Genomic DNA, 9,784 nt, shown 5'->3' on the forward strand with positions numbered 1-9,784 from the left:
GATTTTACTACATAAACATCTGAATTTTTTAACCTAAAAACACTGTAAAAATTAAGTGCTGGCTGAAAATGGCAAATGAAATATATATAACAAATGGTAAAATGTCTAATAAAAAAGCTTTTACGAACCATTAACAACCAAAAAAATGAATATTCAATATGAAAAAAGACAAAAGAAATAAGCAGTTCACCTAAAAACAAATTCCAAAAATATGGAACTAAAGTTCAACTTTATTAACATATTTTTTTAATTTAAATAAGGAGTTAACCATTTTTAGATATAGTAAATTGGCAAAATTTAAAAAGTAGTGGGGGGTAGAATTTTAGTGCCTAGTATTGGCAAGACAGAAGGAACATTTTTAGGCACCACTGAAATGTGAATTAAGGTCAGTGTCTGAATAGACAATAAATAATATTTGTTAGGAGCAAAAAATGACCATGATTTTTTTATCTATTATTCCCATTCTAAGAATATTCTAGAAAATTCTAATAAGTTATAAAATATCAATATATTACTTTAATACCAGAAAAGCTGGAAATTTTTAAATTGTCCAATACCAGATGATAGGTTGAATAAATTGGAATATATCTTGTAACAGATCAATAGTCACCAATGAAAAATTATTCTTGGACAGAGTCAAAAAATTATTTTTGACTATGAACAAAAACGTGTGGTATATCCTTAAGAGACAAAAATAATATAAACATGTTTTTAGTATAATTCCGATTTCAAATATGAGTGTAGCTTGCTAAGATATTCACAGATCCTCATGCCTTTGGGGTTTATTCTTCTGTTAATTATGGAATGGAATGTGAAAATGAAAGTATTTTGGGCGTTCCTGGCTCAGTCACCAGAGCATGCAACTCTTGATCTCAGGGTTGTGAGTGAGCCCCACGTTAGGTGTAGAGATTGCTTAAAAACAAAATCTAAAAAAAAAAAAAAAAAAAAAAAAAAAGACATAAAGGAATGATTCTGGTTTTAGTTCCAGGTAAAACCCCCGGACAACTATGTAGGATCACCATGCAGACTTGTAAAGGTGGATACCAAGGAATACTGATCCTCGGATTGAAGAGATTAAAAGGCCCAGGATTACAGATTAGAAGATGATTGAGAGAGGTTTGCTGAGGTGTGGTGAATCACCCACGTACAATATGGAGAAGTGGGGGTGTTTGCCCCCAACTCATGCTTAGAAGAGGGACTGATGGAGGCATGCAGAGTTTAACATATGAACTTACAATTTTAGAGGACATCGTGAACTTTTATCTGCCTCACACTTAAGACTGATGGGGTTCTTGAGCAAATGACTAAGAAAGAATTCTTAACACCTCTTTGGTGCAAATAGGTGATTTTGTTAAAGCACGGGGGACAGGACCCATGGGCAGAAAGAGCTGCACTGGGATCCTATGGACTGACTGACTATATACTTTTAAATTAGTGGGGGTTAGGGATAGCGTAAGTCTCTAAAGAATTTGGAAGCAAGGCTTTCAGGACTCTGAGGGACTACTGTGAAAATAAGAGTTACTTTTAGCCTTTAATAAAACAAAACCATAAAGGAAGTAACGCTGCCATGAGTTGCTTGAGGAAGGTCACACTCTGCCTGTTTCAGGTGTCTATCAGTGGGCTCCAAGCTGTGAGGAGATTTAATTTAAGCTACTTTTCTCTTGCTTTTGTTTCCCTTATTAAGACCTCCAAAGTGCCAGGACCTGGCTGGCTGGCTTGTTTCTCTGATAGCAGATCGAACTACAGTTGATGGCATCGGTCAGCTTGCACTCCTAGAGTCTTTTTGGACAAAAGATGGACGAGTGTTCACAGTGGGACAAGGTGATTGGCATGGCTGCATGATGGTTAACACGGCTGCTCTATGGCAGGGCGAACAGTTGGGTTTCTCAAGGCTGAATAGAGCAGCCAGAGATGAATTTCCTCACATGAAGGGAACTGTATTTGAGAGATCCACAGCAATAGTTTAACGTCTCTAAAGAGCCCACCAAAAGCGCCCACAAAAGTGAGCGTCAGCTTTAAAATTCTTTCTAGTCCAAGAACACCTCATAACAAGACTGGAAGGAAAAGTAGGACTTTTCCTGCCCCTTTCCACCACCCTTTGTCCACCCACAACTCTGGCAAGGATGGGAACTGAGACTGACAAGATGAGGGTGGAGATATTACAGAGCAAGTCAGCAAAGAAGACCAGGAGGCATCCTTCATGGAAATTTAAATTTTTGTTACACTAGACAAGACATATTAATTACTATATTGCTTTTATGATCAGAAAATGATTGGAAAAGTAATAAAACCTCTTCGAAATTTCACCTTGGGCCAAGGAAGAAATTAGCCTCAAATAATAAAATTAAAGTGTCAGCAAGATACAAATGTAGTTGCTTTTACATTGCATCAGACAACTCATGCTTATTCAGTGTAGCTGTTATTTACAAATGGTCTTCATCCCATGTGCTTTGGAAAATCTAGCATTCACCTGTCTCTCCACCAACACCCCCCTCCCCAGTATCTCTAGGAATTCTCTAGATATCTATGATGCATTCTTGTTCCTGTCTAATTCTTTGCAATTGCTTTTTTCTCTCTGCCCTACACTAACCCAAATATTATAACACTTCCCTTGATATTTGAAAAATACCCCCCCCCACAAAGTCAGTTAATGTTTAATAGACTCTTGCTGACAATTTGGGGTTATAGGCAGGGAGGAGTTTTCTGTGTAGAACAAAAGTTAGTTTGAAATTAAATATTAGACATGACAGAGTCTAGAAGTTCCTTGGCCACATCCAAGTCATGGAACTTCATTCTGGTCAGTTTCTAACTCTCAAGTTACCCACGCTTAGCTTTGTTGCTAATTTTTATACTCTTAGGATACCCTTTTTAATGTTTCCTGACTCTTCTTGACATTAATTGTGGAGCTTGAATCAGATTACTTAACATCTCCTGTCTTACTTTGCTTATATACTAAACAGGGGTACTTTTAGTAGCTACTTTTACTAGACTAAATGGGTTGACATATATAAAGAAATTCACAGAGTGCTCAGCACAAAATATATATTAAAATGCTCAAAGGTAATAAAGTAATTAAAATAATAATTTAAATAAAGTACTTTGGATATTCTACTCGTTGTTATTATGCCCTAGAGAGTGAGGTTGTATGAGTAAAGTCCCTTTCTCACATGAAGACAATTCCTCAAAGTATTTTTCTAAATGAAAGTTCTTATCCTAATAGAATATATTATCTCCTTGAAAATAATATTATTTTTCTTTCCAGCATATTTGTATAAAAAGATTGGTAGAAGATATACTAAAATATTAGATTATGTATTTCCAGGCATAATTATATGAAAGGCTGTTTAATTCTCCATGCATATTGGATTTTATAGCTAAAATCTGAATTACTTTTTTAAAGTCGGAGATCTTATTCATGTTCATGCCTTGGTAATAAGTTCAAGGATATAGGCAATCAGGAAGCTTAGTCAAAGAAGGTATGGGACTTTGAGGGTGGCTTTTTAGGACCCCTCCTCCTGCTGAGTGTGGCTTTTTAGGACCCCTCGTCCTGCATGAGATGTTCACTCTCTGGCTCAGAGTAATAAGTAATACAGCTGAACCTTACCTGAAGACCTCATCTAACACTGCAGAGTGAGTGTTCCATTCATGAAATATCTCCATTTTATATCTCAGTTTATATGCCATTTCTTAGGGAGTCATACCTCATAAATCCATAGATTCTGTGTTTATTTACTCTAATATTTATCCAGGAATATCCTATTAAAAACTTTATATAGGTGAAGACTTAACATCCTAGCAAATATCACTCCCCTACCTGGAGGTAGACTTATAATGTCCACAGGAACATTAGTCTGAATCCTCAGTCGTCCTTTCTTTCCCTGGGGGCATTCTCCTTGTGTCTGGGGGAGAAATGGATTACTGGCTGGCTGCTTTAACATCTTCCACCAATTCTCTCTGACCTCAGTTAATATTACTTTGCCACACATTTCTCGTTGTTATTCTTTGTCTTACTCCATTTTCTTTAGTATTTCAAAGAAACAATAGTGTTTATAATGCCTTGATGACCACCAAGATTTGATTTGAAGGTCCAATGAGGAGTAGGAATAAAGCATGTTCATAGTGACTGTATCTCTTTAAAGGTCTTTTAAAATCCTTTTGCCTTCTCCATGACTGTTTATCTTCAATTGTGCACAGTTGTTTGAACCTTGTTGTATGATCTGATGGAGACATTTAATTGAATGTGCAATGTTTCTAAAGTCCAGTTCACTTCCTCTTCTGGATAATGAATTGTAACGTGTTTTATATCAATCAGAGGTTCAGCTCAGCTTTCCAATGCATTACTTTCTTCTGGGGATCATCATTTGCATAAGTCTGGTTTTCACTTAATTCTACCAATGAAGTTACAAACCCTCTAGCATACCATGTTGCTGCGGCAGAGGCTTATACAACATTTGACATATTCTGCATTAATAAAACTAGGAGTAGTAACCTTCAGGGCTGTGTGTTCCTTCTTTTTTTTTTTTTTTTTTTTTTTCCAGATTACAGATTAATGACCCAGTCTTTTTCCAGAGGAAAGAATTCCAAGGATTTTTCTCTCAATGTTGACTATGTATTAATCAGGACCAGATCTGAGAGAGTGGAACTGACAAAGTTCGTCTTCCCCACTCCAGTGCTTCCAGACTGGTTTCTCTGTCCTCAGGAAACCAGGATCTAACAAATGCTCACTCATCTGTGGGTGTCTTCCCAATTCAGCCCTCTCCGCGTTTTATCCCACTGTGGCTGGAAGGGGCTGAGGCCAGCTCATGGGCCCCTGCTGGTTCCACAGCCATATGAGGTCGGTCTGACTCTTCTCTGGTGCACAGGTGGGTGAGACTCCTCCTCCAAATGTTTTGGCCTTTGGTGCTGGTTGCCACAGCTCCCATAGAAGCACTTCTGTTGGCAGACAGATGCTGAATTTTAGTTGTTAGAAGGGCATCTTTTGCTTTCATGATGCTGATATTTGAAAGTGCTTTGAAAATGCAAATATTAGGCATTATTACTGTCTCATAATTATTGCCAGTGATTCACACCCGGCTCGACCATGTGTGTTTACAACATTTCTGCCCTTGCCATTTTCCCTCTCTCTCCTTTTCAATTATTTTAGCAATCTAAGTTGTCATAAATTAGTGACTTTAGTAACTACGATTACCCTTTAGTGATAACATTCAGAGTTTAGTTTAGGTCATCCAACATAAATGGAAGCAAATACTGCCACCTTCCTGTGCTTAAATCCTTGTATAAGTGCACGGGGAAAAGAAGAGGAAAAAATGAAGACTAGAGTACAATCAATAATAAATACCACGGTAATAAAGGCAATATTGCAAATCCCAAGAGATGGATGAGCAAAATAGGGAGTAGTGACTACAGTTCACTTTTTTTGTGTCTGGCAGTCTATGTAGCCTGTGATTGGTGACGATTTATTACAAAGTTGGTCACTTTAATGAGTATTTGATACACGAATAAAGGTCTAGACTCTTCCTTCAGATGACTCATTCTTTAGATGATCTGTATGAAACAGCACATTTCATATCAAAACTTAATAGGTTAGGGTCTTTATGGATTCTTTGTTAATTGAAATTGGGGGGACATATCTATTTTAGGTAAGATAACACCATTGCTAGCCATTGAATGACTTACTCTGATTGTGAATTTATAAGAGTTTGAGTTACATTATCTTGCTTCTATTCTGTACAGTTGCATTCAGATAATAACACATTTTTTCCAGATCATAAAAAAAGCAAAAATCTAGAAATGTGAAATAAGTTGAAAAATATAGAAAAACACCAACATATACTAATATCAAACCAGTCCATCTCCCACTGAGTAATGCACTGTTAGTGGTTTTTAGCAAATACAATCACAGAAAGGAAAGAATTTTAAATGACTTGCTGTCTTGATTTCTCTTTCTGAAGACCCAGACCCTGTTTCTACAGGTAAGCATAAGGGTCTGGATGAGCTCTGGCAACTTGGGCTCTAAATGGAGCTGATGCAGTTTAACCTACATCTGTGTTCTCCCCAGGGTCAAAGATGAAGGAATGATAAAGCTCACAACCAAGTTATTTTATTCATCAAACGGATTTCCATGTAGAAATAAACAATACAAGACTAATTAGTGTTAAGATGGCTTATAATTAATTTACTCAACTTGTAAAATACTAACTTACAAACTTTAGACTTTGTTATTAAAAAGACATTACACTGGCACAAAAACAGACACATAGACCAATGGAATAGAATAGAAACCCCAGAAATAGACCCACAAACGTATGGCCAACTCATCTTTGACAAAGCAGGAAAGAACATCCAATGGAAAAAAGACAGTCTCTTTAACAAATGGTGCTGGGAGAACTGGACAGCAACATGCAGAAGGTTGAAACTAGACCACTTTCTCACACCATTCACAAAAATAAACTCAAAATGGATAAAGGACCTGAATGTGAGACAGGAAACCATCAAAACCTTAGAGGAGAAAGCAGGAAAAGACCTCTCTGACCTTAGCCGTAGCAATCTCTTACTCGACACATCCCCAAAGGCAAGGGAATTAAAAGCAAAAGTGAATTACTGGGACCTTATGAAGATAAAAAGCTTCTGCACAGCAAAGGAAACAACCAACAAAACTAAAAGGCAACCAACGGAATGGGAAAAGATATTTGCAAATGACATATCGGACAAAGGGCTAGTATCCAAAATCTATAAAGAGCTCACCAAACTCCACACCCGAAAAACAAATAACCCAGTGAAGAAATGGGCAGAAAACATGAATAGACACTTCTCTAAAGAAGACATCCGGATGGCCAACAGGCACATGAAAAGATGTTCAACGTCGCTCCTTATCAGGGAAATACAAATCAAAACCACACTCAGATATCACCTCACTCCAGTCAGAGTGGCCAAAATGAACAAATCAGGAGACTATAGATGCTGGAGAGGATGTGGAGAAACGGGAACCCTCTTGCACTGTTGGTGGGAATGCAAATTGGTGCAGCCGCTCTGGAAAGCAGTGTGGAGGTTCCTCAGAAAATTAAAAATAGACCTACCCTATGACCCAGCAATAGCACTGCTAGGAATTTATCCAAGGGATACAGGAGTACTGATGCATAGGGGCACCTGTACCCCAATGTTTATAGCGGCACTCTCAACAATAGCCAAATTATGGAAAGAGCCTAAATGTCCATCAACTGATGAATGGATAAAGAAATTGTGGTTTATATACACAATGGAATACTACGTGCCAATGAGAAAAAATGAAATATGGCCTTTTGTAGCAACGTGGATGGAACTGGAGAGTGTGATGCTAAGTGAAATAAGCCGTACAGAGAAAGACAGATACCATATGGCTTCACTCTTATGTGGATCCTGAGAAACGTAACAGAAACCCATGGGAGAGGGGAAGGAAAAAAAAAAAAGAGGTTAGAGTGGGAGAGAGCCAAAGCATAAGAGACTGTTAAAAACTGAGAACAAACTGAGGGTTGATGGGGGGTGGGAGGGAGGAGAGTGTGGGTGATGGGTATTGAGGAGGGCACCTTTTGGGATGAGCACTGGGTGTTGTATGGAAACCAATTTGACAATAAATTTTATGAAAAAAAAAAGACATTACACATTTTCAGTGAAATATTCTAAAACTATTGAACCATTGATATGGGTAGACTATAAATCTGCCTTCTAGAAACTGGTATACACAAATTTCTTAGTCCTTATATTATTTCATCCACAGAATTAATATGCACAGAGTATACTTTAATTCTAGACTTAAAGATATTCAATCAGAGATTGATTTTATTTAAAGCATTTTAATCAACTGTATAGAACTTTTAAGTGTCCAGTGAAAAAGATGCCAGATGCAGGAATACCAAAAGGCAATTTTCCTTGGTGTATTAAACTGAGATAAGTGGATCCCCCTAGAATCAATCAGGACCTGGTTTTTCTCTGTCTCACTCACTACAGTAATACTAGGGGTGATGATGTTATCCCCAAAGTTATACTATTATAGGTTAACCTAATAGCCAAAGCTGTGGCCTCACATACAAAATTTTACAATTATGTGTCAGGAGGAAGTTAACACTTAAATATGACAGGTTCCTCCTTTACCCTCTATATGGCGTGTTGGCATGTTACCTTGCCAAATATAGTCATCAAGCCAATAATAGGAATAGTGAAATCCATGTTGGCTCCTAAAACAAAATCTTATTTTGGTTTATCAATAATACATTAGAAGAAGAGGAAAATAAACACTCACCTCTCCAACAACTGACATGGAGTTTAAGTTAATACATGGGAAGGTTTCGAAAACCTTGTTCCATCTCAACCTTCCAAACACTGTTATCCCAGAAGATATGGTTGCTCTAAGCTGGAGCATAAGAAAAACAGAATGTGAAAATATAAAGCATTATGTCTTATGAGATATTTCCCCCAACATATTTTTCAGCTCTAATTGAATCTGTGGACAGAGGTTTCTTATCAGTGATATTTAGTGACCTACAGTGTTGTCATGCAGTTTTCATTTATATTTATGGCTTTTCCTTGCCTTGGATACAAATATCTTTAAATATTTGTGTGAATGCTTTTCTTTTGGATACTTTGAAGCAATTTTTATCAAGCTAGTAGGTATTCTCAGTGTCAGGCTCTGGACCCAGACATTTTCAGCTTGACTCTGTATGGTAGAGTATATCTAGTCTTACTCAGATTCCATTCTTTTTTCTTTTCTCCTAACCCTCACCCCATCCCACACTCACTTTCTTTTCATTTTGCATTTTTGTTTGGGCTTAGGGACATTAAACATAGAAAAGCAGAGATGAGCTTTAAAAATTAGAGGAAAGGGAAGAAATAAAATGGCAAAATATTGGAGGAAAATGATCCCCTTTTATTGACTTATGTTTATATACTTGTTTTGTAGTAATTTACCTTGTTTACTTACTGTTTGTTCCCTGTACCTAAAATAGAGAAAACTATCCAAAGTTGAGTATTTGAAATGAATACTACATATCTTGATCTCCATGCAGTATTTACAAGAATAAACATGCTCCCCTAAAATGATACAGATATGTAGTTGGTGAAAGACTGAAAAATGCAGAGTGATAATGAGGTTGTTAATGTAAACTGGGGTCTGATTATCTTACCAATTCAAAGTCCATGAAATTACCCCCCCCCCCCCAAAAAAAAAAAAGAATATGGGAGCTCAATTGTGTTCTATCAAATTTATTTCCCTTTAAGGGCACATATAACGTTCTGTCCAACCAGTTGCAGAAAACAACGTATGCAGAAAAGAGTTAATGAGCAGGTCAGAGCCTGACATCTTTAGAAAGGACGGCTTGCAAGGTCTGCCCTTGGTTAGAGTCTGGGAACGTAAATCAGAAACAGTTCCCTATAGTGACATAAAGTGTCCATAAGTGACTGAAGTGGCTCATTATACCTAATCTGTTTGTACAGACATTGTTCATGCTGCACATGTACTTTCCATCTGGGAGTCTGAAATTTTGATACTGCTTGGAGGAAGGTACCATGTGACCATTCTCCAATTAAAAACCTAGGATGCTGAGTTTCTAATGAGCTTCCCTGGTAGACAACACTTCACACATGTCGTCAAACTCATTGCTAGAGGAATTAATCTCACTGTGTGACTCCACAGAGGGAGACTCTTAGAAGCTAGTTCCTGGTTTCCTACAGATATTACCTTACGTGCCGTATTATTTGCTGATTTTATGTTGTATCCTTTTGCTGTAATAAATATTGGCTGTGAATACACTAT

The sequence above is a fragment of the Panthera uncia genome, chromosome B1 (genome assembly GCF_023721935.1).
Source record: "Panthera uncia isolate 11264 chromosome B1, Puncia_PCG_1.0, whole genome shotgun sequence".
Lineage (NCBI taxonomy): Eukaryota > Metazoa > Chordata > Mammalia > Carnivora > Felidae > Panthera > Panthera uncia.